At 43.5% G+C, this 26456-nt stretch overlaps 1 long non-coding RNA gene across 1 annotated transcript; it reads left to right on the top strand.

Annotated features, from left to right (window-relative positions):
• Positions 1-522: 522 nt before the first annotated feature.
• LOC130884789 (uncharacterized) lies at positions 523-17504 on the top strand. Its single transcript, XR_009058112.1, has 3 exons — positions 523-589; positions 4482-4592; positions 17346-17504. It is a non-coding gene; the product is annotated as an uncharacterized LOC130884789 (long non-coding RNA).
• The last annotated feature ends 8952 nt before the right edge of the window (positions 17505-26456 follow it).

Genomic DNA, 26456 nt, shown 5'->3' with positions numbered 1-26456 from the left:
GGTTTCCTCCCACTTTTTCAGACCCGTAGCTGAGACACCATGTTCTGGCCTCTGAAGTGGCACAGCTGGGCCTTGGCACATCTGCCATTTTTGAATACCCTGAAATATTAACAGCTGCAGTCAGGCCTGCCAGATCATGCTTTCATGACCCAACAAGTCTTTCATTACAGTTTTCAATTGCCAAGTACAATATGCGGGCTCTTCCACTGTTAGCACTGTTGCTGAAGGTGGCTTCTTGTTTGAAGCCCTCGTTAGGATTTGTGGATTGGAATAGGGAGGTGGGTCATGGTAGAACACTCATCTAGTGTGGTGGTTTGAATAGGAATGGCCTCCAAACGTTCATGTATTTGACTGCTTGGTCCACAAGAAATGGCACTATTAGGAGGTATGGCCTAATTGGAAGTGTGTCACTGGAGAGGCAGGTTTTGAAGTCTTCTATGCTCAAGCTACGCCCAGTGTGATACACAGTTTACTTCCCATTTTCCTGCAGATCAAGATGTAGGACTCTCAACTACCTCTTTAGCACCGTGTCTACCTTCATGCTGCCTTGCTTCCAGCCATGATGATGATGAACTAAACCTCTGAGACTGTAAGTTAGCTCCAGTAAAATATTTTCCTTTATAAGAGTTGCTATAGTCATGGTGTCTCTTCACAGCAATAGAAATCCTAAGACACTTAGCATGCGTGAAGTACTGGATTTGATCTCCGTTATTACAAAAAACAAAACAAGCAAACAAAAAAACACTCCACAAATTGGAGAACGTCTTTTCCTTAGATTTAACTACTTTTAGCACACAGTAATATATGTATACTAAATATGATTATAGAACCAGTGATCTTCTAGATGAAATAAGAATAACTGAGCTATTCAACAGAAGTCAAAATTATTTGTGTGTGCATGCATGTGAGCTCCTGCACATGTGTGCACTCACGTATACATGTGCACATGGAAGGCAGAGGACAGCCTCAGGTGTTGTTCCTCAGTAGTATTCCCTCTGTGTTTTTGAAACATTCTCTCAACTCTAGTTCACCAAGTGGGCTAGGCTGGTTAGCCAAAGTGCCCAGGGATTCACCTATCTCTGCTTCTCCTGCAATGGTATTACAAGCATGCACCACCATACCTGACATTTTACACCGTGAGCCCTAAGGACAAAATGCAGGTCCTCATGCTGGGAGGCAATCATTTCACCAGTGAGCCACCTCCCCAACTCCAAAATCTTGTTTTCTTAAGCTATTTATTTTTATTTAATGGGCATTCATTTTTTTGCATGAAGGTGTCAGATTCCTTGAAACTTGAGTTACAGGCAGTTATGAGCTGCTGTGTGGGTGTTGGAAATTGAACCCAGAAGAGCAGCCAGTGCTCTTAACCACTGAGTCATCTCTCCAGCCTCCCAAGTCACATTTTTCAAAGGTGCCATGACTTGTCAAATTTTGTTATCTTTCTGATACCAAGTCTTCATACTGCTTCAGATTTAGAGGTTTCTTTAATCGATTTCTTAAAGGAAAAGGTATTTAGGGATATTTTTAAATAATGACCATTTTTTCTAAAGTGTAGGCTTAAGGGTATTGATTTCCTTGCTCTGTGCCCCTGGGTAGCAACAATGAAGGCCATCACACTGGGTAAGCAGGGGTTCCCCTCTCAGATTTTTATTCAATAAGTCAAGACATCATGAACCCTTTTATGGTTCTCTTATCTTAACATAACTTGTTGGGTTCTAACCTCTTCATATCCAGTGATAAATAAGAAAAGCAAACATAGTTCTTAATGTTACGATTATGATACAGGGGATGGGAGATGAATTAGTGATTAAGAGCACTTACTGCTCTTCCAGAGGACCCAGGATCACTTCTACCAGCCATGTTGGGTGTTCACAACTGCTTCTAACTCCAGCCACTGTATGCATATGTATGTACATATACATATAATATACATATATAAAAAAGATTATGCTGTACTTAACCTCACAAATAATATTCCTAATTTCAATTATAGTCTTAGCTAAGAAGAGAGGACATGTCAGAAAGGTTCTTCTTTTTAATGTTTTTATTTATTTCATGTGCTTGAATGCTTTGCCTTTATGTATATCTGTGCACCATGTGAGTGCCTGGTGCCTACGCATGCCACAAAGGGCGTCAGATCCCTGGGAACTGGAGTTATATTGGGTTATGAGTGATCGTGTGGATACTGAGACTCAGACCCGGGTCCTCTGGAAGAGCAGCCAGTGTGCTTAGCTGTTGAGCCATCTTCCCAGTCCCACAAGTTGCTCTTTTTAAATCACCATTAATAGTTATAAATATTATGTATCTCTTGATAATGTATTGATATATACTACATTATGCACATGTGAGGAGCATGCTAGGGCTCTAACCCAGGACCTCATTTATCCTAGGAAAATACCACTGAGTTATATAGTTATCCCTGTACTTTTTGTGAGCTGCAGGAGAACTGAGTATCTGTCAACAAGGATCATGTTAATTAGAAGGAGAATTCAAATGTACGTATGAAAATATCATTGCCAAGCTATGCTGAGAACTGCAGTGGAGGCTGTGGAATAAAGATCTTCAGAACTGGCACTCGCTTCTCCAGCTGCTGGGAGGTGGCTTCACAACCTTTAGCTAACTCTGACCAGAATTGTCCTCACCCAACAGCTGCCTTCCTTAGCCTGATGGTGCCTGCCTGAAAGCAGGCTATCTCCGATGACTTGATAAAGACTGCAGGGTAATTGAGGCCTGAAGTTCCCCACTTGAAGCAGGCTAACTCCTCCCATCTCTGGAACACCCTGTGGGGCCACTTGACCTTTATTGCAACTGTCATGGTTTCATTTCCCACTCTCCCCAGCCCACAGGCCTCATGCTCCAGTAAATAGTGACCACAGAACCTTTAGAAGATATTTCCTGAACAAAGACATCTGTCCTGGAGTCTGATTTCTGTGAGAACCCAGATGCTTCCATAGTCAAAGCCTGCTGGGTGCATTGGAGAGTGGAGCAGGAAGATTGATGTGAGTCTGAGGCCAGCCTTTGATATATACAAGAGCTTGTCTCAGCATGGTGGTGCATGCCTTTAATCCCAGCACTCGGGAGGCAGAGTCAGGTGGATATCTGTGAGTTCGAGGCCAGCCTGGTCTACAAGAGCTAATTCCAGGACAATCTCCAAAGCTCCAGAGAAACCCTGTCTCGAAAAACAAAAACAAAAAAAAGCCTTTCTCAATAATCACAACAATAAAGATCCAGGTCTTGTTTTTGTTACTGTTACCATATTGTGTCACGTTTCTCAACTGCCTTCAGTAGGGTTGGACTAGCCCTCCTGAGCAACCCATGTCCCTGAAAGCCTGATAGAAGCCATAAGGATTCAACCATTGCTCCTCCTCCTCCTCCTCTTCTTCTCTGATTTATTTGAGACAAAGTTTCACTGCATAGCCTTGGATGTCCTAGAATTCACTCTGTAGACTGTTGCAGAATATTTGTTTAATGCTGTAAAAGGTGTGTTGAATTTGTTTAATTATGTAAAGGTGTGTTGCTGTTTTACCTTGCCTGCCTAAGGCGCCTGACTGGTCTAATAAAAAGCTGAACAGTCAATAAGGAGAGAGGAGGTATAGGCTGGACTTCTGGGCAGGGAGAGAAATAAGAGGAAGAATTCATTTAGGTTTGGCTTAAGAAAGGAAAGAGGCACCAGGGAGCAATCAGACAGACATGAAGGAGGCTAGAAAGTAGGATACAGAATGAAAGAAAGGCAAAAAGCCCCAGAGGCAAATCACAGATGAATAAAAACAGGCTAAATTAAGTTAAAAGAGCTAGAGGAACACGCCTAAGCTAAGGCCAAGCATTCATAATTAATAATAAGTCTCCACGTCTTTATTTGGTACCTAGTTGGTGGCCTGAAGAAAATTCCAGCTACAGTAGACCAGGCTGGCCTCTGACTCATAGAGATGTTCCTGCCTCTGCCTACAGAGTGTTGGGATTAAAGATGTGTGCCACCACCTCCTGGCAATCATTACTTTTTAAATATTAATACTATCTACTGAAAGAACTAGTGTCAAAACTCAGTGAACTGGATTATTTCCTACATCAATTACTAACTTGCTTTATAATAAGAAATAGACTTCCTGTGTATCTCTTTTTTAAAAGGAGAAGCTCTTTTGACTTGTCCGTGTTCTGATTTCTACACCCCTTCACCCTCCCATCTTTCAGTTCCCTTCTCTGTGCTCATAGGCAGAAACCAGGAAATTCTACTCAATGCCTGTGACAGCTAACCTTGGCTGTCAACTCGATGAACTGGGCCCTCCTATAAGGGTTTTCTTGATAAGATTATTTAAAGCCAGATGACTCTCTCTTAATGTGGTGACACTTTTTGGTGGCATCCCAAATAAAAGGACACAGAAGGACACTTTGCTTTTTGCTTGCTTGCCCTCACTCTTGCTGGGACATTCACCTATCCTCTTGCTGAGGGGTACCTTCCTTATTATTCAATCCCACTTCTTCAGGATTCCAGTGTAGACTGAAGACCAGCAGCTCTCCAGGAATCCGTAAGGCCTTCAGTACCAGATTGGAATTGCTGAGACACTGGGACAGCCTCTTGGACAAAGAAATATCAGGTAGGTCAGAGTCAAACACTACTACACTAATAGTCCTAATTGGTGAATTTGAAAAGGATGACAGGGACACCTTTAAAATAATTTGGTAAAGATAATAGAAAAATCATACCCAGCCTAGCAGTGGTGGCACATACCTTTAATCCCAGTAGTTGGGAGGCAGGGGCAGGCAGAGCTCCATGAGTTTGAGGCCAGTCTGGTTTACAGAGTGAGTTCCAGGACAACCAAGACTACATATTGAAACCCTGTCTCAGAAAAACAAAAATAACAACAACAACAACAACAAAATCAAATCATAAACAATTTACTAAATAAACTATATCCAACTAAGTATGACATGTGACTTCCTGCTTAAGGTCTCAAGTCCCGGGCATTGTGATTAGGTAATAACCATTGCAAAAAACACTGAAGCACCTGCATTAATCTTCTTGATAGGTCACATAAGAGAAATTAAATCCTTCAAAAGAGGCACATTGCCAGCTATTGCTACTGACTAGAATACTATTCAGGCCATGATGATGATGATGGTGATGATGATGATGGTGATGGTGATGATGGTGATGGTGATGATGATGATGATGGTGATAGTGATGATGATGATGGTGATGATGATGATGGTGATGATGATGATGGTGATGATGGTGATGGTGATGGTGATGATGATGGTGATGATGATCATGTGGGTTTCTTTTGCTATTATTTTTGGCTGCTTGCATGTTTTGTGTTGAGATAGGATCTCTGGTAGCTCATGCTAGCCCTGAACTTGGGATCCTCCTGCCTCCACTCCTCAAGTGTCTGCCACCACACCCAGTTTGGTTTTGTTTTACAGTGGTAAGTAGGAATTGGGCCCTGTCCTAAAGTGGCAAAGACATGTGAAGAAAACGTGTTCTTGGTTTCTTTGCATGTGTTGCTCCACTGCTTGGAACCCTGTCCAACCACCTCCGGATCTGGTTAGTACCCTTCTCACCCTCAAAAGTCTCAGCTGAGGACAGTGAAGGACCCTGTACAGTCCTCCACAAAGGCCATAGCCAATAGGATATGAGCAGCCAAGGATGTTTAAGCAGTGACTCTGAATGGGACCTTTAATATTTAAATATTTTAATACTTTTAATTATTTGTGTATATGTGTGCAGATGTCTGTAGAAGCCACAGGTCTGGGATTTCCCTGAAACTCAGGTTATAGGTGGTTGTGAGTCAAACATATCAGTGATGGAACTCAGACTTCAGTCCTCTGAAAAAGCAGTGTTCTGGTTAAGTTGTCAGTTTGACACAAGTTAGGCTCATCAGGGAAGATGGGACATTTTCCCAACATAATATTTGTATTAATTCTTTGGGCTTTTCACATCATACATCCCATCACATTTGCTTCCCAGTCCTTCCCTGTTCATCCTCCCCTCATCCCCGATGCCCATGTGACTCCCCGCCCCCCAGCAAAATAGAAAAAAAAGTCCAATTTGTGTTATCTATCTACTCATTGGAGCACGGACAAACTCTCAGCAGCCTGCCCCTTAAATACGGCTGAGTCCTTTCCCTCCTGCAACCAACCGGAAGCCATCTGCGGTGGAGAGAGAAACTTCAGCACCCTATCACAGTTTACTACTTGCGGGGAAGGATTAGGGTGGAGGCAGGGGTTGTCACAGAAATCTTCCATGTCCTTCTTTCTCAACTGTGAGTCTGTAGTCATCGATATCACTGCCAAAGTAGCTTATTTGCTGTTTTCGGTCCGCGGGAGCACGGATAATGGGCTTTTACATGGTTTCTGGCATCAGCACAGGGAACAAACTCAGCAACTGAACTCTCCGGGCTGCAATATGACCACAGACCCTGTCAAAGGCCTCGGATGCAGATGGGGTCATGGACCTCAACATGGCTTCAGGCTGCAACATAGACCACAGAAATCTACCCGACCTTCAGGGGCAACACAGGCCAGAAGATGGAATATTAATTGAGAAGTTGCTCCATTAGATTGACCCAAAAACAAGTCTGTCGGGCAATTTCTTGATTAATGATTAATGCGGGAGGGCCCAACCAGCTATGCATGGTGCCATTCCATGCCGGAGGTCCTTCCTGGGAGGTATCAGAAAGCAGACTGAGCAATCCTTGAGCCAGTAAGAAACACCTCTCCACACAGTCCGCACGAGCTCCTGACGGAGCTCCTGCCTTAGCTTCTCTCAGCGATGGGGTATACCCTGGAGGGTGTAAAGCTGAAATAAAGCCTTTTCTCCCCAGGTTTGCTTATGGTCGTTGTGTTTACCGCTACAATAGAAAGCAAACATAGACAAGCAGTATGCTTTTAACTGCTGAGTCACCTTTCCAACGTATAACAAGATGGATGTCATTTTCCATGCTAGGGATCCAGCCTAGTACTTATAGGTCTCAGTAAGCTCCCTAACCCTTGAGCTGCACTCCCAGCCCCACAAATGAAGTCTTTAGACAAGCAAAGGCACCACTACCTTTCAAGGTTTAAGGCATCAGAGAGGCAAGTTGGGGGGGGGGAAAGATGGGGGGGAGGGGAGGGGATGACGTCGACGATGGACAACAAGGGAGGGACGGGCAGAGGGACAAGGGTGCACCTGGGGCTCTGTACCTACTTAGATGGCTGTGTTTGGACATTTTTTGGGGGCAGATGAGACATTCATGCTAGGCTCTCTTGCCATGTTCTAAACTGTTTGTGTATTAGATCTTGATTTCTATTTTAAAAAGCAAAAGCAAAAACAAAAATGCTTTGTTTAATTGAATAAAAATTCAATTAAAACTGTCACCCTTCCCTCCCATCCTATAAAATTAGAATCACCTTTTGAGGAAAAAAAATTAAAAACCTTTAGGGTGACCTCTTTTCAGAATACATATTTATCTGATGCTATAAAACTTAGTATGGTTACAACTTCAACTGTGTCAGAGTAAGGGAAATAGTGTTGGGCCCAGCAAACTGTTCGGCTAACATCTTTCTGGAAAAATAAAATCAGCATTCAATCAAGTTTAGACAAGACATTACATTTTGGTAGGTGTTTGATTGCTGTGAGGCATTCATGCTAGGCTTTCTGGCCCGGTTCTAAGTTGTTTGCAATCACCTTCCGCCTCCCCAGGGGCTGTGGAGTGAGTCATCAACTTTTCTTCCAGAACACTATTTTTTTTTGTGTTTTTGTTTTTTTTGTTGTTTTTCGAGACAGGGTTTCTCTATGGTTTTGGAGCCTGTCCTGGAACTAGCTCTTGTAGACCAGGCTAGTCTCGAACTCACAGAGATCTGCCTGCCTCTGCCTCCCAAGTGCTGGGATTAAAGGCATGTGCCACCACCGCCCGGCCAGAACACTATTAAATGACTCGCAGTCTGCACGTCTACTGCTGTCGGAGCAGAGACTCAGTGGGCGTTATTTCCAGCGAGGCTAAGGCAGGGAGCAAGGCCACACCACTGGAACAAAGTTGAAAACAGGTTCTAAGGGCTGGAGGAGTCAGGCTAAAACAGGAAAGGTCGATTTGAATGTAGGCGCGAAGCCATCATTTCTTTGAATCCGGAAGCGGCGTCACCCATGCTGAGAAAATGACTCCAAGCAACTTCTTTTTGTCTTAGTCTCTCTCGGGTGCCTGCGAAGGATATCCACATGGGAAACAGCGTTGTCCAAATTCCATCTTGATGACATTAAAGGTTCTTTCCATTTAGTTTTAATTCCAGGAAACATCAGTGTCAAACATAAAAACATCATCCATGGACCTGGAGAGATGGCTCAGTGATTAAAAGCACAGACCGCTCGTCCGGAGGTCCTAGGTTCAATTCCCAGCACCCACATGGCAGCTTACAAACTGTAACTCCAGGATCTGACACCCTCACACAGGCATACATGCAGGCAAAGCAGCAATGCACATAAAATAAAAATAAATGAATTATTTAAGAACCATCGTCTATAATGAAAATCAAACCTTTGTCAGAAGACACACTTGAGTTGGGAGATGGAGAAACACCTAACACCTCCTTGAATTCATTCTACACTGTCAGTCCTTCCTGGGCAGGGGTGGGGGATGTAGCAGAGAAATAAACAAATCTCAACCCTACCCTATGCAAAGTCTATTGCATATAGTATGGCACACGCACACACACACTAATAATAATAATAAAATAAAAATAATAATGATGATAAATTAAACAAAGTGAAAAAGAAACACGATAAAACAAACTTAAATCTTAAAAAGGAGAAGAAAAGGAAAGATGGTACCTGAGCGAGGCTATGAAAGTCTGACTGTGAAGAGAAAGAGTGCTCCAGGCAGAAGGACCCCAGCATGGCTCGAGGATGGCTCAGAATCCCACCTGCAGAATGGAAAAAAGGGGCCACATTCTGAAATCAACTCACAGTAAAGCACACTGATGGATAACAGATTTCATAATCATTAAGAGCACTGTGAAGGCCAGGCAGTGATGATGCACACCTTTAACCCCAACGCTCAGGATTGATTAAGGTATTGTGTTTGTGCAGCTCACTTAAAAATGTAATGTATAATTAAGAAATATAGGTCAATAGATAATCATCTATAATAGTCAAGCTTCTAGTCATGTTAGTTAGGTTTTCTAGATATATAGAGATATATTTCAGTTAGATAGGTATTCTTCAAATCTTTCAGAGACCTTCAGAATATGACATTTAAATGTTTTAATAACTTAGGACTTTTCCTGACAATGAGACACCTCTTCTCCTGGCAGCACCATTTACTTCAAGAGGAAGATGGGCCCTGAAGAGACTCCTTATAGAATTTGCTAGCCATTTGGGCAAGAAACTGTTCTTGCCCGGACTGTTTGATGTTATCCTGTATGAACTGAACATGCAGGACCCACAGAAAAATGACTGTTGAACTTGCCTAAAGGTGAGATGGTCCTTCAGGATTCCTGCTTCATGAAAGAGTTTGCCAGACATTCTACAGGACAAAGAAGAAAGTGACTGACAAACTGCCAATATAGGAAAAACTGTCTTTGAAATTTCCTGCTTCATGGAAAGGTCTGCCAGATACTACGGGCCTGTAGGCTGAAGACGGATGCTCCAATGATACAGAAGAACTTTGGGTGACTGTCCAGGTAGCGAGATGTCTCTGTCAATTTTAGGGTTTTGGGAGTTGCTTACAATGCACTTCCTGTTAACTTAGGTAATATTATCCTTCTGGGGTCTTTGATGGAGTTGAAGACTAGATAGTTATAGTTTTCCTTAGTTATGATAAGATATTAAGTAGATATAAATATGGTAACTATAATTCTTGCTTTATACCTGTTTTGTTATATGTAATTTTACTAGAATAAAGTTAAAACCTTCCCTTTTATTTAAACAGTAAAGGGAAATGGTGTGGAAAATCCTTCTTTATATGTGTTGCTTTTATTGGCTAATGAATAAAAAATCTGTTTCAGCCTGTGGCTTAGCAGAGTAGAGCTAGGCAGGAAAACTAAACTGAATGCTAGGAGAAAGAAGGCAGAGTCAGTGAGACGCCATGTAGCCGCCAGAGACAGATGTCAGATGGAAACTTGCCAGTAAGCCACAGCCACATGGCTATACACAGATTAATAGAAATGGGTTAAATTAAGATGTAAGAGCTAGCCAATAAGAATCTAGGGCTAATAGGCCAAGCAGTAATTTAATTAATACAGTTTCTATGTGGTTATTTCAGGGCTGAGCAGCCAGTGACGAACAAGCAGCCTCCTACAACACTACCCAGTGTCAGGTGTTTTGGTAGAGTAATCAGAAAAGAAAAAGACAGTGCTTTAAATAACATAAAATATCTTGGGGGTAACTTTAACCAAGCAAGTGAAAGAAGTATACGATAAAACAAAACTTTAAGACTTTGAAGAAAGAAATTGAAAATGGTATCAGAAAATGGAGTAATCTCCCAAGCTCATGAATCAGTAGATTGATTTAGTGAAAACGGAAAACCACTACAGTAGAAGCGTCTTAAAATATATACATTTATGGAAGATATCTAAATGGAGTCATCAAATGACCTCAAAAAGTCTCAACTGAACATCTCTTTCCACCAAGTAACACCTCTGTTACCAGGAATAGGTTATATCTAAATGAATTGTTGGCCAAAGAGGCCCCGTGGAAACCCCAAACAACCGAGGCTAGTGCCAAGCCTTTTGGTTGATCTCCACCGACTGATGGTAAGGCCCTATTGTTGAAGATGATACTTCACATATTTTGTTGAACATGGAAAAGATGAGTTGGTGCCTTCCTAAAGATTTCCACCTACTGACTAGGATTTATGGTGATAGAAGACACTCAATATCCTTCACTGACTTTTACATGAGGGCACATTCTGATCCACACGTACGCAAGTATATCACTCACACAGAAGCCAACTTTTGGAAGGGTTTAACTCCCCAAAGCTATTAACAAGCTGACCGGCGGTATGGTGGGTGTTAGCAAGTCAGTGTGAAAGCAGCAGATTCTCTCATTCTCCTTTTCCTTATAGACTGTGCAAGGACATCCTTGGTAGATTCAAATACAGTGGGAGGCCTCACAAGTTTTCAGCATCAGGGAAGCCAATCCTTCTTCCTCGAGCCGGCCGGAGGTCTCCTGCTCCCATGGACTGGAAGTGGGTCTCCACTGATGGTACAGCAAAGTTTCCTCTACACAGGTGAAGCAGAAAACCCATTTCAACTTCTGCAAATCCCTGTCATTACAGCGCATGCTTGCATCTCTCACAGTATCTATACAACAAATACTCATTGAGTAGCTTCTGTTAACAGATTCTGGCAAGTGCTGGGCATTCTGATGTAAATTAGCTCTCAGGCGCAGCACTTGCAAGACTTGTGGGAACACAGCCTCATGGACAAATCTCAGATCAACATATGCAGTGCAATGGTGGGAAAGGTCGATCAAGCACCCAAGGTGCAGATATAACACACAGAAGGGACTGGTTGACTCCTTCTAGGGCGATATCTTGGTTTGGGTTTGAAAGGTTAAAGAATGTTTCACAGGCGAACCGAAGGGAGTGAAAGTGGCATTCGGAGAGGCACGGAGGCCAGACAGAGGCAGGCACAGTCCAGGAGCTATAAACTGATAGTGAAAGAACACAATGTACAAGGTACACTGGAGGCAGGAAATTGCTGGGGTTTCCAGCCAAAGGTGTCTGTTTTCTTTGTGAGATAAGAGAGAAGTTTTCAGAATGAAGCAGGCACAGGCTCAGTCGGAAATCTGAGGCTTAGATGAGCTGCGGAAATGTCCGCAAGATGAGGAATGGGGCAAATCTGAGAAAGGCTTACAGAGGCCGTGTAGGACAGATGATGATCCTACATAAAAGACCAGAAGGTATGGAAAGAGCTAAAGACAGAAATTGTGGCCAGATGCAGTGGCACATACCTTTCCGAATGAGTTATTAATTTTTTTAACATGCATTGGTGTTTTGCCTGCATATATGTCTGTTGAGGATGTCGGATCCCTTGGAACCAGAGTTGGACAGCTGTGAGCTTCTGTGTGGGTGCTGGGAATTGAACCAGGGTCCTCGGAAAGAGCAGCTGGTTCTCTTAACCACTGAGCCATCTCTCCAGCCCCACAGCACATGCCTCTAATCCCAGCACTCAGGAGGCTGAGGTAGGAGGTCATCTGTGAGTTTGAGGCCAACCTGGTCTACGTAGTGAGTTTCATGACAGCTACAAAGTGAGACCCTGTCTCAAAAAAACAAACAAACAAGAAGAAATTGTTGTAGAGCCAGGTGGATCTCTAAGTACTCGTCTAAGCCTGGCCTACAGAGTGAGTTTCACGCAGAGAAGCCCTGTCTCAAAGAGAAAGAAAAGAAAACAAAGAAAGAAAGAAAGAAAAAAGAAAGGAAGAAAGAAAGAAAGGAAGAAGAAAATTATTTAGCAGAAACAAGTGAGAAGCAGGACTGTATGTGCCAAGCTACATTTTATGTAATGACTACAAGAGAAAATTACCATTTCCTTATGTGCATAAGGCCCCTCTGGCAGGGTGCATAGGAATGTGACTACTTGATGCCCATGATGACATTCTGGGGCTGAGGAAGGAGGAGTTGGGATATTATACTGTGTAGACCTTTGAATTAGCATAGAACCCTAACTACCACCCTAACATACCTATAATCCCAACTAAACTATTGCAAAGGAATTCTCTAAAATCTTTGAAGTAAAATACTTTAAAGAATAATATGGCGAGAGTGGGAAGTAACATTTAAAAGAATAATGTCTGGGGGTATTGGGAAGTAAAATAATCACATTTTGACCTGGTTGTGTTCCTTGAAAACCATAGGCTTAAACCTAAACTGGACAGAGGTGAAGGGAAATATTCATTTCCATTAGGGGTTCCTATAAGGGTAAGGTGAGTTGGTTGAGCCATGGGAACTAGAATAGAAAAATATCTTTAGAAAAAAACTAAGGACACGCAGGCATGTGCACAGGCACAACCAGGCCTGCTAACTGCTCTGAGATAACACGCCTCAAGCCACTCCCTCCTCCATAGTAGCCACACTGCTTTGGTTACAGAGAAGCAACATCTCATAAAGACTTCTAATCACTTTATTGCATCTGTTGATGCAAAAGTCATATAAGGTGAGTTTATATCCTCCCTAAAGGATCTAGGAAATTCAAACACTCTAATTATTATATCACAAATTAGCAACTAGTAAACCAACTGGCTTTGTGTATAGATAGTTGAATAAAAAACATCATCTTGTAGTCATGCCTCTTTTTTTTTTTCAAAAACAATATTCTGGGTGAGCCTATGAAGTGTTGTGATAGGCAAGATAGTGTCAAGCCAGGGAAGACTAAATCATGGTCCCTATTGTCCTGGACTACAGGTAGCTATAGAGTAAACTAGAATCAACTGGGAGGCCGAGAGATGGCTCAGCCAGCAAAATGTTTGCCTTGTAAGCAGCAGGACCTGACTTGGATCTGCAGAATTTAAGTTTTAAAAAGCTGGGTATTACACTGGGGAGACTGAGATAGGCAGAATCCTGGGGCTTACTGGTAAGCCAGTATAGCTACTTAGGGAAATTCAGGCCAGTAGACAACCCTGTCTTAAAAAAGAAAGAAAGATAGCTGGGCAATGGCGGCGCACGCCTTTAATCCCAGCTCTTGGGAGGCGGAGGCAGGTGGATCTCTGTGAGTTCAAGGCCAGCCTGGTCTACAAGAAAGCGTTCCAGGACTGGCTCCAAAGCTACATAGAGAAATCCTATGTCAAAAAAACACAAAAAACAAAAAGGAAGGAAGGAAAGAAAGGGAGGAAGGGAAGAAGGAAGAAAGAAAAGAAAAGAAAGGGACCAGCACCTGAGGAACAATGCCTGAAGCCAACCTCTGGCCTTTAGATGCACATACCTGTACACATCACACACACACACACACAAGAATAGAATGTGATTCATCTGTGGAATTCTGTGGCAATCAAGAACAGGCAGGGAGTAACTCAGAATGCTTTGTGGAGAAGCAAGTTTGTAAACCAGTGTAAACCCTAGCTTAAATGAGGAGCTGAAGTGAGGGTGGGTAAGACATTCCACCCAGAGGTGCCGCTTTGTAGAGGTAGAAAGTTTGCCTTGCATGCGCGAAGCTCCCGGTTTGACCTTCAGCACAAAAAGAAGGAAAGAACAAAAGACAATTCAACCAGAGGACTCTGTGCCCAAAGGCAATGAAGCACAGATGACACATGAGACAATCTGGGCCGACACCTTCAGCGGGTGTATTTTTCATGAACTGACAAGAACCCATCAAGGGAAGCAGGTTGGGACAGGTTACAAAGTATCTAATGTGTCTGCCTAACAAGTTTGGACTTTGCCTTGTCTGCAAGACTGTCTTCTCAGTGGACGCCTGGAGAACTCTACCTTTGCCATTCCCAAACACCTTTCAAGCAGTCTGTCCTTCTGACGGCTTCCCTGGTCTTGGAAGGTGAGTTTGAAAAGTTGCAAACTTGCTGTTTTCCCTATTCTTCCTATTGGTTTGTTTGTTTTAAGAGTCTCATGCATCCCACGCTGGTCTCACATTAACTATGCAGCTAAGGATGGCCTTGAATCTCTGATCTTCCTGCTTCCATCTGAGTGCCAAGATTATAAATGAGCCCCATGTTGGAATTTAATCCATGGCCTCCTGCATGCTGGGCAAGCACTCTAGCAGCTGAGCTACATATCCAGCCTTACTTCCTCTTTTATTTTGGCCCTCGTCTAGTAATCAAAATCTGACGTCTGTCACATATTATTTTCCTTTGATAAACCATTTAGCAGCATTTCCCTGTGGCAAGGACTGGGGTCAGAGCTTTATATACTTATCTTATTCTGTCCTCAAAACCACCCCCGGGAGATTGTGTTCTATTCCAGATTCTTGCTAACAGTAGGTAACTGGATGGAAAAGAGGACAGGATTGCCTCAAGGAAAGGCTGAGAAGGGCTACTGTTTGTAGGAGGATAGAACAGTCAGAGGCACCTGAACCCAGGCCATGAGGAGAGGGGGGGGGGGTGTTAAGAGAGGAGCCACAGACCAAGAGGTCAAGAGAGGAACAAGGAGCCAAGAAAGTATGCAGGCGAAATGGCTAGGTTATATAGGAGAAAGAAGAAGCTGGGGGAAGAGAAAAGAAACTCGGGGGCTGGAGAGGTAGGTAGGGGGCTGGGTATGACTGCCAGGAAGACTGTAACCAGGTTCTATAGGGACTGGGGGAGACTAGAGGCTAGCATAAATCTTGATATAGCACATGCTCAGGTTAATTGAAGAGCCCTACAGACCTTTTGACAGAGAACGACGCCTTCCAGCAGGTGGGAACTATCTTCTTAAGTCCCTGGGGAATGCTGGCTTTTGTCTAAGTACCAGACTTTGGGAAAAGGAATTTCTTGAAGCCTGACAGTAGCTTATTTGGGACCAGACTTGTAGAACGTGCTTTGGCAACTCAGAGCACCCACTGGAAAGCAGAGGATTAGAAACAGGCAGGGCCCAAGAGAAGAGGCAGAGCATGAAGGTCATACCCTATTTCAGTGACAATTTATGCATTTTATTTCAGTGGCTTTGTGGTCAAGACAGAGTTTACCTCTACAGCAGTCTGGCCTTGAACTTGCTATGTGACCCAGGGTAATCTTGAGCCCTCCATCCTCCTGCCTCCTGCACAAGTATGTGCCTGTGGACTAGCTGCCGGAAGCAGAGAGAAGAACAGCTTGGTCCATTCCAGTAGGGAAGGCTATTCAGACAGCAATGTGATGAGCACTTGCTGTACACATCATCTCTTGACTGTGGGTGTGGACGAGAGAAGAGACTTAGGGTAGGCCGACGGGTTACCCAGGTAACTTGGGTAGAGGGTGGCAGGGCCGGACTTGGGGTCCAAGCCAGGTTATCTGCAAACAACCCACACTGTTGTGCAATAGGTGATGTTGCCCTGGCTGTTTCCACTGTATTCCACAACCCCCACAGGAGGATGGCTCCATCATCCCATTTATAGTACAGTCTCCAACCTGACCCTCTTGCCTTGTCTCACTTCCCTTCATTTTCCACCCTGTTGCTAAGATATGATTTTTAAAAGTATGATTTTTTTCATGTCAGCATCTTGTACAAAAATCAGTGACTCGACCCCTTGAAGAAACTTGTATGACTAACACCATCTCATACTGATCACCCCCTCCGTAATGAGTCAAGGGATCCTGTGGTTGGGCTGCGAAGACACATCATTTACAGTGTACCACCCTATACTTATTAATGGTTACTAGCATTTGCATTTGTGTGCGACTTACCAAGGTCACAGAGCTGTCTTCTGCCAACTTTATAATTCAAATGAGATGGCAACATCTATAAGGGTGCATATGTTGTCGTTGTTATGATTGTTTTGTCTCTTTAAGAGACAAGCCATACCCACTCCCTTTCCTGCCTGCAGCCTCAGACCCTGACCCTCTCCTCTTTTTCCTGTCCCCTCTCTCGGAGAGGCCCCCCCTTCTTCTTTCTCTCTCTCTTTCTCTCACCCCCTTTCCCCCTTTTCCTTCCCCTCCATAATTCAACTAATAAAGATCCAATTCTATTTTGTACCATGTGCCTGCCTATGTGCCTCCTACCCGCCGCCTGCTCACCCTGCTCGCTGGGCTCCACGGCCACATGGCTGGGGACCAGCCACCTTGGTTTGTGGACCTGCTACCACTGGGACCCTGCAGCAAGCTGCTGGGGACTCGCTGCAAATTCATAACAGTCGTCAAAGTCCCAGAACCCTTTAGAACAGCAATTCTCAACCTGTGGTTCATGACCCCCCTCCAAAGACCATCAGAAAACACAGATATTTACATTACGCTTTATAACATGACAGTAGGAAAATGACAGTTATGAAGTAGCAATGAAAATAATTTCATGGTTGGGGATCACCACAACCATATTAAAGGGTAGCAGCCTCAGGAAGGTTGAGAACTGTGAGTTATCATCGTCCTCATTAGTATTTTCAGAATGCAGCTCATTGGCTAGTTCATTATCGGCTTGTCTGAAATCCCCTACTGCTTCCTACATTTCCTGACTGTAGATCCCATACCTAACCAGGAGTAAATGTATATTAAAGACTACTAACAGTAATCATTATCTTCTTGTTTTGGAAATATTTGATTCCTTACTTCCACAACTGTTACTGAATTAATTAATTGACTGATTAATTAATTTATTTGTTTTAAGCTCTGGGGCTGGAACCCAGAGCCTTGTACGAGTTAGCTAAGCGCCTGCCACTGAGCCGGTAGCTTCAGATCCTGCTAACTGAGGGAAAGCAGCGGTAAAGTGGACAGTTTCTCCAAATGTAAGATGGGAAGGTGCTGAGGTGTGCTCCCCTCTTTTGACTAGGGATAAGAACGGAAACATGGGTGTAGACCGGTGACCGCCATTTCTTCTCTCCCTTGCTGGTGTCCTGGGCTCCAGTGGAAGTTTGGAGGGCGTCTCTTCAGTTTGCGATGCCAGTGCAGACCACACCTAAAACGGAGAACACAGTTTGGTAAAAAAGACTTTCAGAAAAATTAATAAAACCTAGAACTTATACAAGGGGATGCTTATGTACGCTCTGGTCATTTCATAGTACCAAGAGTTAAAAAAGAAAGAATGAAAGGAAAGAAGGAAGAAAAATAATAAAGAAAAGTAAGACAGGAACTCTCCCCTTCTGTCTGGGGAGTCCATGTTCCAGTAGAGACAAGACCTCGAGTCTGCTGTGACACACAGTAAGAATGGGGGGTGTTGAGGTTTGGTCAGTGGTGGAGTACTTGTTTAGACGTAAGAGGCCCTGGGTTGGATGAGGAGAGCAGAGTCACAGAGAAGGGAGTAGTAGGAAGGATTAGACAGTAGTAGATCAGAGGCTAAGAGAGTAAGAGTTTACCCGAAAGCTGAGGTGGAGCACGGCAGGTGTCTGAGGAGGAGCACGCACGGCGGGCGTCTGAGGAGGAGCACGGCGGGCATCTGAGGAGGAGCACGCACGGCGGGCGTCTGAGGAGGCAGGTGGGAGGTACACCAGGGCCTCAGGAATGGCGAGCGATTCAGACTCTGGAGTTGCCTGTTTAGCAACTGTTCTCTTCCCATTCAAATCTCAGTCACAGAGTTAAGAACAAATGACCTCATTCCTAGTTCTTGGGTGGGCCCCAGTCCCCATGATGATTCTCAAAAAGCATGTCCTCCAGACCTAAGCGAATTAGTCATGGTGTCCTCAGGGGACAGGGACACATTCAGTGCTATTGGACATGGAAGAAGCATGCAAACCTAAGATGGCTGTTTCTCATTTTGTTAGGCTAAGGAAAGCCAACAAGAAGAAAAAGCTGTCACAGAGAACTAAGGGGATTGCGAAGAAACGGAGCCGGGGACTTGACTGGACTTTGATGAACTGGCCAGGGGCCCTGCTTTCATTGTTTAAACTAGCTATCGCAGTGGCTTCTCACCGAAACCATTTGACTCTGCAGTATTGCTGGCTTGCGCTGACAGAGGATAGAAAATGGGCCCTGCAATGGATGCAGAGTCTGCTCTAGAGACACAGAACGCCCCTAAGGCGTTTGGTCACGTTAAGGAGTGACACTATCTGAGATGACTTTTTGGTTGTGAGCTTAGCCTTTAATGACTGAGCCATCTCTCCTGTCCCTTTTTTGACTTTAAAAGGACTATGTAGCCACAGTGTGGGTGACCTGGGGAGAGCAAAGCTGAAGAGGGAGGAGCCCAATGTTTCCTTTTTTACTATTCCTCCTAAAGTGCCCTTTGCAGATCCTTTCCCCACCAATCTGGGTTTTTGTTGTTGTTGTTGTTTGTTTGTTTGTTTGTTTCCTTCAAGACAGGGTTTCTCTGTAGCTTTGGAGCCTGTCCTGAAACTAGCTCTGTAGACCAGGCAGGCCTTGAACTCGCAGAGATCTGCCAGCCTCTGCCTCCTGAGTGCTGGGATTAAGGGCATGCGCCACCACTGCCTGGCTTCCCCACCCATCTTAAAAGGGAATTATCTTTAAAAAATATTTGATTCTGCCTGGTGCTGGTGGTGGTGTACTCCTTTAATCCCAGCATTTGAGAGGCAGAGGCAGGTGACTCTCTGGTTCAAGGCCAGCTTGGTCTTCAGAGCTAGTTCCAAGACAGCCAGGACTACATAGAGAAATCCTGTCTTGAAAACAAAACAAACAAATAAAGAAATAAATAAATAAATAGAAAACAAAAAGATTTTTTGTTTTTTTTATAATTTAGCCAGGTGTGGTAGTTCACACCTTAATTCCAGGACTCAGGAGGCAGAGGCAGTAGGAGCTCTGAGTTCCAAGCCAGCCAGAGTGACACAGTGAGACCCTTTCTCAGGAACAACAAGAAAGCCGAACTCGGGGCTGGAGAGACGGCTCAGAGGTTAAGAGCACTTGCTGCTCTTGCAAAGGACCTGGGTTTGGATCCCAGCAAACATGTGTTGGTTCATGACTCTAATTCCAGGGATGCCTTTTTCTGATCTCTAAAGGCACCAGACATACATGTTGTATACAGACATACATTTAGGAAAAATACACACACGCATAAAGTAAATCTTCATAAATTTAAAAGTACTTCATTTGAGAGTGTATAGTGTATGTTTGCAGAAAGCCAGACCTTTCTGTGAGTGAGAGGAGCCCAATGTTGGGATGTACTGTTGGGACATCAGTAACATCTTGGTCTCCATTTTGCTCCGGCACTTGCGGTTCTTCTGTTCCTTATATGAACTTTCCCCACCTGATCAATACAGCGCTTTCTTCATTTTAAAGATTTGTTTGTTTTTGCTTTCGTTTATTTTTGGGGGGCAGTAAAAGAGTAACATTAAATCCTTCCGTACAAAAGCCCCTTTCCCTGGACGTTTGCTGCTCATCAGGGACGTGAACCCGATCCTAACCAATTTCTTCGCAAGTGTCTTGGGTAACAAACATTCGTCCTGATCTTTTTGACCTCTAGGACAAATTATCAAGTCAACTCTGTTGATAGAAAAAGCGGGGCCGGGCGGTGGTGGCGCGGGCCGGGCGGTGGTGGCGCACGCCTTTAATCCCAGCACTCGGGAGGCAGAGGCAGGCGGATCTCTGTGAGTTCGAGACCAGCCTGGTCTACAAGAGCTAGTTCTAGGACAGGCTCCAAAACCACAGAGAAACCCTGCCTCGAAAAACAAAAACAAAACAAACAAACAAAAAAAGCGTAGGCACTCGCTGGAAACTATTTTGAGAAGATCCAAAGGGTGGGTCGGTCTTTCTACCTTGGCTGTCATTATTATGTTCCCCCATCAGGCCTTGCGCTCCATGCCATGGGCAGGAGGTCAGGAGAGTGTCTGCCTAAAAGTTTACAACGTGGAGTCCAGGGTGGGGGGCACTTTGCAGGACATGGTGTTGATGAGGCAGAGGCATATACAGTAACAGCTGCTTCATCTAAAGTGAGCTATGCTTATTTTATTGGCTCTTGAAGCATACGAAAAATATTTAAAAGTCTCAACAGATACATCCAAAAATCGTCAGATTCCATTTCTGCCCAGATTCTAGGGACACCAGTGCAATTTTTGCCACTAGCCAGTGGACTTCAACTAAGAGCCTAGAGGAGAAAGACAAGCTCATTCTTCATCAACGGAGCCATTTCTCTTTCTCATTTGTATAATTTGTAGCGGAGAACTGAACGAAAAGCAGGCACCTGTTGAAAAATGTGTTATTGCCAGATTTGTCACAAAATATAAATTGTTCATTCCTTAGCCAAGAAACTATAATTATACTTGCGCTTCCAAGTTAATAAATCATTTTGCCTAAATGACAATATGTGTCCCACCTGCATGCCTCCCCCATTTGACTATTCCTAGAGACTATATGCAAGCTGCGTTGGCACTTTCTTCTAAATCCTCTTTGATGCCAACCACTTGCAATGGCTGTCTCCAAACCCTTATCTTTAGCTGAAGCCTGACTTGTACTTACTAAATTCTTGTCACATCAATTCCTCTTGCATACTTGTTCCTTGTCTCCCGGAGCTGGAGGTCTTCTAATGATAAATTCAGGGTAAGTGTGGCTTTGGGCTCTGCCCTTGATTTCATAAGACACTTATGAAATGCAACGTCCAGTAACCAGCTCAGTACCTGGTGCACAGCAGAAACTGAATAAATATTTTCTGGAAAAAAAAAAGAATGAATGAAGAGAAGGCCTATTGAATGGTGAGTGAGGCTGAGATTCCTTAGTTAACCAAGGACATTTTTTGTTATTAGTCCCCTGAGATTTCTGTTCTTGCTTCGGTTAACCACCAGTTTTAGAGAGCTACCCTGCCTTCACTTTTCCTGATCAAGTGCCCTTGGGATTTCCAAGCTCTGGGTCTTCTAAGAAGCAGACCTCCTCAGCTGTAACCTCTGCAGCTTCTGTCAGTCAGTGCAGAGCCAGTGACTGGTGATTGTGTTTGTGGGCATGGACGTTCTGGGAAATGCCTTGCTTTATCTCCCCTTTCACCTTCTCCACTCTAAGACTGGGCTCCAGTCACATTTTGTTTCCCTCCGTTCTTTCAGTTCCTATGTAGAGAATTCCAAGAGTTGATCTTCCTCTGAAGCTTAGGTAAATCTAGCTGGCACACATTGCTGGTGAAAATGCAATGCTCCTTTGGAAGACAGCTTGCCAGTGTCTTATAAACCTAAACAGTCTTACCATAAGATCCAGAAGTCTTGCTCCTTCATGCTCACTCGAGTTAGCTGAATTATGTATACACTAAAGCGAACACAATGATATTTGTAGTTACCTTGATCATTGTTGCTGACCCCTGGTAACAAACAAGATGCCTTCAGTAAGTAATAGAGAGAAGCAAAGGATGGTGTGTCTAGATAATAGAATATTCCTCAATAATAACAGGAAATGAGTCATAAGGACATGAAACACCACAGAGGACCTAAAACCCAGGTAAGCACCTGAAAGATGGCTGAAAAGATTACAGATTGTATACAACCATGAAACATCCAGGAAAAAAAAATGAGTAGCTGACCTGGAGACCTGGAGAGATAAAGTCCTTTCCCTGCACATTCCCTGTCCTATAGCAAGCCTTTCAGCCAGCTCCCAAATAACAATATGGAGACTTCTTATTAATTATGAAAGCTTTGTTTGATTTAGGTTCCCCGCCCCGACTAGTTCTTATAACTTAGTTAACCTATAATTTTAAATTGATGTTCTGCCATGTGGCTGGTTTACTTTTTTTTTTCTGAGATAGATTTTCTCTGTAGCTTTGGGTGGGGTCTGTTCTGGAAATAGCTCTAGTAGACCAGGCTAGCCTTGAACTCACAGAGATCTGCCTGCCTCTGCCTCCAGAGTGCTGGGATTAAAGGCGTGGGTCACCACCACCTGGCTTCATTTACCTCTTTTTAGTACAGTACATCTGACTTGAGTCAGCTGGCAAAATCTGAATGCCTAGATTCCTCCTCCCAGTTCCTTCCTCTCTCTCTCCTTCTTTCTGTCTCTGCTTAGAAGTCCCACCTAACCTCTTCCTAACAGCTATTGGCTGTTCAGCTTTTTTTTTTTTTAACACCAATCACAGCAATACATCCTTACACTGTGCACAAATATCCTTATGTATTCAATCCCCAGAGCTGTAAAACAAAGCAATGCTGTGGAGACAGTGAAAAGACCAGTGGTTGATAGAGGTCGGGGAGAAAGAGGGATGAACAACTGATGCACAGAGGATTTGGGGGAGAAATAAACTATACCATGTGATTTGTACAATGGCTGACACATCTACGTTTGTCCAGAACTGTAGGATGCACAATTCCAAGAATGAAGCCTTGTGGAAACTGGGTTCTGGGTGATAGTGGCAGCCACCTTAGCTCACTGTTGGAAACAAATGCTCCACACTGGTGGGAGATGTGGGGCAGTTGAAACACTGTAACTATTAGCGAAAGGGGTATACGAGAACTTACTCTGCTTTGGGCTCAATTTTGCTGGGACTATGTTGTTACAAAATAAAGGCTATTTTAAAAAGGTAGGAGCTGGGCTGCCAAGATGGCTCAACCAGTAAAGGCACCTAATGCCAAGCCCGATGGCCTGAGTTTGACCTCTGACACCCACATAGTAGATGAGAAGAACCAACTTCTGAAAATTGTCTTTAACCTTCATACTCATACTCAACTCACCTATAATAAAAATGTGAGGAAAAGTTTTAAGAAGGGTAACATAAAAATAAAAAGGTATAGATAGGTACATAGGTAAACAGATAGATGATAGGTAGATAATAGATAGAGAATACATACGTAAATCTAGCTTCATTCCTCTATAAGTGGAGAGCTTTACTATTGGCCTATATTGTCTGGTTTAAAGCAGAGGAAATGGAGCAGAAGATTAAGAGAAAATAGGGCAAAAATTAAAAACCTATAAGTATGTTTATTGTGTTTTTATTCAGGCACTGTGGTGTACACCTGTAATATCAGCACGGAAGGACCAATGCCAGCTTGGATTACACAATGAGACATGGTCTCAAAATCAAACCAGTGGGAACTGGAGCAATGGTTCCTCAGTTAGGATTGTGTATTGCTCTTGCAGAGGACTCAAGTGGCTCACAGTGTCCTGTAACTCCAACTCCACAGGATCTGGCTTCCAGCAGTACCCACACACATATTACACACACACACACACACACACCACAACAAAAACATCTTCATGGCAGTTCCCAGAACAACTGAGTACAGAAAGACAAGCTGTTTTCTTACTCACTGGGCAATAGTAAAGATACCTGCCTAAACATAAGCATTCATTAGCAACAGTGGAAAATCCAGCAGCCTATATGGTCCTCCCTTGAGGAAGACAAAAAGATCAGGACTAGTCCTCCTGCTGGAGGCCCTGCTTCTACACTGCCTTCAGACTTCCTATGAGCTCTTCACTGGGTATTTTAAACTAGACTTAGAATGCTCCCTACATTAAAAGTACTTGGAAATACTGTCTACAGTACTCAGACTATGCTAAAAATTAGTAGTTAAGGGAGAGGGACTGGGGCTTTATATTTTTAAAAATTGCCCAGGCATTTTGGTAGAGTGAGGCTTCAGAACCATCAGACTTTAGGGTATTTATTTTTATTATTTTGTTTGTTTATTTATTTATTTATTTATTTATGTACTGGGGATAGAGTCCTGGCCTTCTAGTATGGTAGGCTAGCACTGTACCACTGACCTACATCTTCAGTCTCCACCAAACCTTCCTGCTGAAGGAGCTCCTGTGGCGGTTGAAAGGAAGGGGAAGGAGGAAGGCCGAAGGTATGTTTTCTGCTGTTCTTGATTGGAATACAAGCGCCATTTGTCATAGTGCTTGTACACTGTATAGTGTAAGTAGATGTTTCTTGTCCGGACTGTTGATGTTCCCAACTACCTGGCAGCTGCTTCCCAAATTACCACACAGAGGCTTATGTTAAGTATATGCTCGGTCAATAGCTTAGGTTTATTACTAGCTAACTCTTACATTTTAAATTAACCCATATTCCTTATTTACACTCTGCCACATGACGGTACCTTTATTAGCATGGCACGTTTATCTCCTGCTCCCTCTGCATCTGGCTGGTGACCCTGACTCTGCCTTTCTCCTTCCCATCCTCCTTAGTTTGGTTGCCCCACCTATATACTTCCAGTTTAGCTAATGACCAATCAGTGTTTTATTAAATCAATTTGAGTGACAAGTCTTTACAGTGTACAAGAGGATTATTCCACAACACAAAAGTCTTTGAGTCAGTCAGAAAACTCACTCAGGTTCCAAACTGAACTCAAATTATTTTAAAAAAATATATTTATTTATTATGTGTACAATATTCTGTCTGTGTGTATGTCTGCAGGCCAGAAGAGACCTCATTACAGATGGTTGTGAGCCACCATGTGGTTGCTGGAAATTGAACTCAGGACCTTTGGAAGAGCAGGCAATGCTCTTAACCACTGAGCCATCTCTCCAGCCCCCCCAAACTGAATTCTAAACCAATTTACACAATGAAGGAGGAAGTTACTGTGAATTTCTTATCCTCAGACTTTTAACAAGTCTTAACTTTTAACAACTTTTAACTTTAACTTTTAAAAGCTGAGTGAGACTTTACTACTGCCATTTGGTCTGACTCTGATGGTGACCCATGCCCCTTACTAGCAATCCATCCCTCACCAGTACATTCCACAGTCTTGAGACAAAGGTGTCACCTCTGTCCCATTTCTTCTCTTGAACTTCTTCCAATTCCTTCCGTCTTGCCCTTGTCCTTTAGAGCTCTTCCTTGCAAGATATGGGGATTATTCCTCCAAATGAAGGCTCTCCATTTTTCTTCTTCCTCCTCCTCCTCTTGTATAACCACGGTATAGAGTTGGCACTAGGAATGTCCACAGATGTCGAACACAGGGCTCGAAAGGTTAAGCCATTTGCTTCAGTTCACCTTGTGAAGCTCTCAATTGCTTCAGTACACCTTGTGAAGCTCTCATTTCCTGTCTCATCCCTTTGGTTTGGAATATCAGTTCCTCTCCCTCCACAGCCCTTTGTGTCTTTCTTCTGTTGCCGTGGATTTGACCCTTGCTCTTGAATTCCTACCTGAAGGTTGGTATACGGTCACCTGCCAGGTAATGTCCACTTATGACTGACTCACTGCCCCTAGGGGTCTCAGACTTCTGGATGCACCTGGATTCCTGTGTATTTCATCAGACGACTCCAGGGGCCCAGACCCCACCCTGTCTTCTATTACCAGTTTAGGTTGCTGAACGTGCCAGAAAAATGCAAGCTGTTTGTTACTGAAACGGGCTGTGGAGTCTGTTGTGACCCTTGCTTTTCTTGTCTGGAAGTCTTCCATAACTGGCCATTCAAGAGTGAGAAGTTAATCTAATAGAAATCATTTTAACACAATGAGCAAAAATGCCTTGGTAGTGGGTTACAGAGTTGGCTCAGTAATTAAGAGCACTTGTTAGAGAACCCGGGTTTAAAACCATCCATGTCATGGTTTACAATAATTTGTAAATCCAGTTCCCAGGGTCCATCTCCTCTGACTTTGGTGGGCTCCTGCATACATGTGTTACACATACATATATTCAGGCATACATACATATACATGATATAAAATAAAAAGATAGTTCTGGACAGATGGCTCAGCAGTTAAGAGCATAGGCCACTCTTCCAGCAGAACCGTATTTGATTCAGAGTATCCGTTGGAAGCTCACAACTGTCTATAATTCCAGTTCCAGGAGATCCAATGCCCTTCCCTGGGCATCAGGCACACACATGGCATAAGAACATACATGACCCCAAAACAACCCTCAGACTGCTTTAATCCTCTCTTTCCCAATTCTGTGCAGTCACTAATCAGATTTTTTTGTCCACGTAGCTTTGCCTCCTCTGGATATTTTATGTAAGTGAAATCTTAAAATAAAATAAATGATGACTCTTCATGACTGGTTCCTTTTACTTGGGATTTTGCTTTCAAGGCTCTCCTATGTGTAGCGTGTATCTATATTTTATTTCTTATGCTAAACAAACGTTTAGCTATTTACAG

The sequence above is a fragment of the Chionomys nivalis genome, chromosome 12 (assembly GCF_950005125.1).
Source record: "Chionomys nivalis chromosome 12, mChiNiv1.1, whole genome shotgun sequence".
Taxonomy (NCBI): Eukaryota; Metazoa; Chordata; class Mammalia; order Rodentia; family Cricetidae; genus Chionomys; species Chionomys nivalis.
This window is presented reverse-complemented; position numbering and strand designations above follow the sequence as displayed.